Genomic DNA, 5,000 nt, shown 5'->3' on the forward strand with positions numbered 1-5,000 from the left:
GTGCCGGGCGGGTGCGCGAGCTCGCCGGCCGCTGGAAGTCGAATGAGGCGCCGCGACCACCTCCGCGGTGCTTATAAACAGCCGATCCGCTCGGCGGGGGCTATTTTCGGCCACTTGGCTCGTGCGCACGGCCTCCCGGATGTGCCGGGCGGGTGCGCGAGCTCGCAGGCCGCTGGAAGTCGAATGAGGCGCCGCGGCCACCTCCGCGGTGCTTATAAACAGCCGATCCGCTCGGCGGGGGCTATTTTCGGCCACTTGGCTCGTGCGCACGGCCTCCCGGATGTGCCGGGCGGGTGCGCGGGCTCGCCGGCCGCTGGAAGTCGAATGAGGCGCCGCGACCACCTCCGCGGTGCTTATAAACAGCCGATCCGCTCGGCGGGGGCTATTTTCGGCCACTTGGCTCGTGCGCACGGCCTCCCGGATGTGCCGGGCGGGTGCGCAAGCTCGCCGGCCGCTGGAAGTCGAATGAGGCGCCGCGACCACCTCCGCGGTGCTTATAAACAGCCGATCCGCTCGGCGGGGGCTATTTTCGGCCACTTGGCTCGTGCGCACGGCCTCCCGGATGTGCCGGGCGGGTGCGCGGGCTCGCCGGCCGCTGGAAGTCGAATGAGGCGCCGCGACCACCTCCGCGGTGCTTATAAACAGCCGATCCGCTCGGCGGGGGCTATTTTCGGCCACTTGGCTCGTGCGCACGGCCTCCCGGATGTGCCGGGCGGGTGCGCGAGCTCGCCGGCCGCTGGAAGTCGAATGAGGCGCCGCGACCACCTCCGCGGTGCTTATAAACAGCCGATCCGCTCGGCGGGGGCTATTTTCGGCCACTTGGCTCGTGCGCACGGCCTCCCGGATGTGCCGGGCGGGTGCGCGAGCTCGCCGGCCGCTGGAAGTCGAATGAGGCGCCGCGACCACCTCCGCGGTGCTTATAAACAGCCGATCCGCTCGGCGGGGGCTATTTTCGGCCACTTGGCTCGTGCGCACGGCCTCCCGGATGTGCCGGGCGGGTGCGCGATCTCGCCGGCCGCTGGAAGTCGAATGAGGCGCCGCGACCACCTCCGCGGTGCTTATAAACAGCCGATCCGCTCGGCGGGGGCTATTTTCGGCCACTTGGCTCGTGCGCACGGCCTCCCGGATGTGCCGGGCGGGTGCGCGAGCTCGCCGGCCGCTGGAAGTCGAATGAGGCGCCGCGACCACCTCCGCGGTGCTTATAAACAGCCGATCCGCTCGGCGGGGGCTATTTTCGGCCACTTGGCTCGTGCGCACGGCCTCCCGGATGTGCCGGGCGGGTGCGCGAGCTCGCCGGCCGCTTGAAGTCGAATGAGGCGCCGCGACCACCTCCGCGGTGCTTATAAACAGCCGATCCGCTCGGCGGGGGCTATTTTCGGCCACTTGGCTCGTGCGCACGGCCTCCCGGATGTGCCGGGCGGGTGCGCGAGCTCGCCGCCCGCCGGAAGTCGAATGAGGCGCCGCGACCACCTCCGCGGTGCTTATAAACAGCCGATCCGCTCGGCGGGGGCTATTTTCGGCCACTTGGCTCGTGCGCACGGCCTCCCGGATGTGCCGGGCGGGTGCGCGAGCTCGCCGGCCGCTGGAAGTCGAATGAGGCGCCGCGACCAACTCCGCGGTGCTTATAAACAGCCGATCCGCTCGGCGGGGGCTATTTTCGGCCACTTGGCTCGTGCGCACGGCCTCCCGGATGTGCCGGGCGGGTGCACGAGCTCGCCGGCCGCTGGAAGTCGAATGAGGCGCCGCGGCCACCTCCGCGGTGCTTATAAACACCCGATACGCTCGGCGGGGGCTATTTTCGGCCACTTGGCTCGTGCGCACGGCCTCCCGGATGTGCCGGGCGGGTGCGCGGGCTCGCCGGCCGCTGGAAGTCGAATGAGGCGCCGCGACCACCTCCGCGGTGCTTATAAACAGCCGATCCGCTCGGCGGGGGCTATTTTCGGCCACTTGGCTCGTGCGCACGGCCTCCCGGATGTGCCGGGCGGGTGCGCGATCTCGCCGGCCGCTGGAAGTCGAATGAGGCGCCGCGACCACCTCCGCGGTGCTTATAAACAGCCGATCCGCTCGGCGGGGGCTATTTTCGGCCACTTGGCTCGTGCGCACGGCCTCCCGGATGTGCCGGGCGGGTGCGCGAGCTCGCCGGCCGCTGGAAGTCGAATGAGGCGCCGCGACCACCTCCGCGGTGCTTATAAACAGCCGATCCGCTCGGCGGGGGCTATTTTCGGCCACTTGGCTCGTGCGCACGGCCTCCCGGATGTGCCGGGCGGGTGCGCGAGCTCGCCGGCCGCTTGAAGTCGAATGAGGCGCCGCGACCACCTCCGCGGTGCTTATAAACAGCCGATCCGCTCGGCGGGGGCTATTTTCGGCCACTTGGCTCGTGCGCACGGCCTCCCGGATGTGCCGGGCGGGTGCGCGAGCTCGCCGCCCGCCGGAAGTCGAATGAGGCGCCGCGACCACCTCCGCGGTGCTTATAAACAGCCGATCCGCTCGGCGGGGGCTATTTTCGGCCACTTGGCTCGTGCGCACGGCCTCCCGGATGTGCCGGGCGGGTGCGCGAGCTCGCCGGCCGCTGGAAGTCGAATGAGGCGCCGCGACCAACTCCGCGGTGCTTATAAACAGCCGATCCGCTCGGCGGGGGCTATTTTCGGCCACTTGGCTCGTGCGCACGGCCTCCCGGATGTGCCGGGCGGGTGCACGAGCTCGCCGGCCGCTGGAAGTCGAATGAGGCGCCGCGGCCACCTCCGCGGTGCTTATAAACACCCGATACGCTCGGCGGGGGCTATTTTCGGCCACTTGGCTCGTGCGCACGGCCTCCCGGATGTGCCGGGCGGGTGCGCGGGCTCGCCGGCCGCTGGAAGTCGAATGAGGCGCCGCGACCACCTCCGCGGTGCTTATAAACAGCCGATCCGCTCGGCGGGGGCTATTTTCGGCCACTTGGCTCGTGCGCACGGCCTCCCGGATGTGCCGGGCGGGTGCGCGAGCTCGCCGCCCGCTGGAAGTCGAATGAGGCGCCGCGACCACCTCCGCGGTGCTTATAAACAGCCGATCCGCTCGGCGGGGGCTATTTTCAGCCACTTGGCTCGTGCGCACGGCCTCCCGGATGTGCCGGGCGGGTGCGCGGGCTCGCCGGCCGCTGGAAGTCGAATGAGGCGCCGCGACCACCTCCGCGGTGCTTATAAACAGCCGATCCGCTCGGCGGGGGCTATTTTCGTCCACTTGGCTCGTGCGCACGGCCTCCCGGATGTGCCGGGCGGGTGCGCGAGCTCGCCGGCCGCTGGAAATCGAATGAGGCGCCGCGACCACCTCCGCGGTGCTTATAAACAGCCGATCTGCTCGGCGGGGGGTATTTTCGGCCACTTGGCTCGTGCGCACGGCCTCCCGGATGTGCCGGGCGGGTGCGCGAGCTCGCCGGCCGCTGGAAGTCGAATGAGGCGCCGCGACCACCTCCGCGGTGCTTATAAACAGCCGATCCGCTCGGCGGGGGCTATTTTCGGCCACTTGGCTCGTGCGCACGGCCTCCCGGATGTGCCGGGCGGGTGCGCGGGCTCGCCGGCCGCTGGAAGTCGAATGAGGCGCCGCGACCACCTCCGCGGTGCTTATAAACAGCCGATCCGCTCGGCGGGGGCTATTTTCGGCCACTTGGCTCGTGCGCACGGCCTTCCGGATGTGCCGGGCGGGTGCGCGAGCTCGCCGGCCGCTGGAAGTCGAATGAGGCGCCGCGACCACCTCCGCGGTGCTTATAAACAGCCGATCCGCTCGGCGGGGGCTATTTTCGGCCACTTGGCTCGTGCGCACGGCCTCCCGGATGTGCCGGGCGGGTGCGCGGGCTCGCCGGCCGCTGGAAGTCGAATGAGGCGCCGCGACCACCTCCGCGGTGCTTATAAACAGCCGATCCGCTCGGCGGGGGCTATTTTCGGCCACTTGGCTCGTGCGCACGGCCTCCCGGATGTGCCGGGCGGGTGCGCGAGCTCGCCGGCCGCTGGAAGTCGAATGAGGCGCCGCGACCACCTCCGCGGTGCTTATAAACAGCCGATCCGCTCGGCGGGGGCTATTTTCGGCCACTTGGCTCGTGCGCACGGCCTCCCGGATGTGCCGGGCGGGTGCGCGGGCTCGCCGGCCGCTGGAAGTCGAATGAGGCGCCGCGACCACCTCCGCGGTGCTTATAAACAGCCGATCCGCTCGGCGGGGGCTATTTTCGGCCACTTGGCTCGTGCGCACGGCCTCCCGGATGTGCCGGGCGGGTGCGCGAGCTCGCCGGCCGCTGGAAGTCGAATGAGGCGCCGCGACCACCTCCGCGGTGCTTATAAACAGCCGATCCGCTCGGCGGGGGCTATTTTCGGCCACTTGGCTCGTGCGCACGGCCTCCCGGATGTGCCGGGCGGGTGCGCGAGCTCGCCGGCCGCTGGAAGTCCAATGAGGCGCCGCGATCTCCTCCGCGGTGCTTATAAAGTGCCGATCCGCTCGGCTTGGAGCTATTTCCGGCCTCCCGTTGGTGCCGGGCGGCGTGCGCGAGCTCGCCGGCCGCGATCTCCTCCGCGGTGCTTATAAACAGCAGCATGCGCACGGCCTCCCAGAATTTGAACACATTTCGTCAATAAATTTCGCATATTGAATTTTGAAGTTTAATATAATGCAACAATTGAGCCCGACTTATACAAAGGATATATCATAAAATCGTAAATTTCCGTCGAATTTTAGGGGGTCGACTTATACACCGAGTCGACCTGTACACCGGCAAATACGGTAAATACGATTAAATAAAATGATACGACTGGCATAAAAACAAATATAAACCACATAAAAATAAAAGTCACCATTACGTTGAATTATTGGGAGCACCGAGCTTGTTTCTCAGAAACGAGCCGGTCCCATCCAGGCGTAATCGGAGACAATGAAACCCGAAGTGGTTAAGGTTTGTCTTTTAATGCAGGATGCTTGGTCTCCATGTGCCGAAGCAGTTTTGAAGGCTTCATTGGCTCGCTCGCTAGTTTCAGGGGCGA

This window comes from Syngnathus scovelli, chromosome 4 (assembly GCF_024217435.2).
Source record: "Syngnathus scovelli strain Florida chromosome 4, RoL_Ssco_1.2, whole genome shotgun sequence".
NCBI lineage: Eukaryota > Metazoa > Chordata > Actinopteri > Syngnathiformes > Syngnathidae > Syngnathus > Syngnathus scovelli.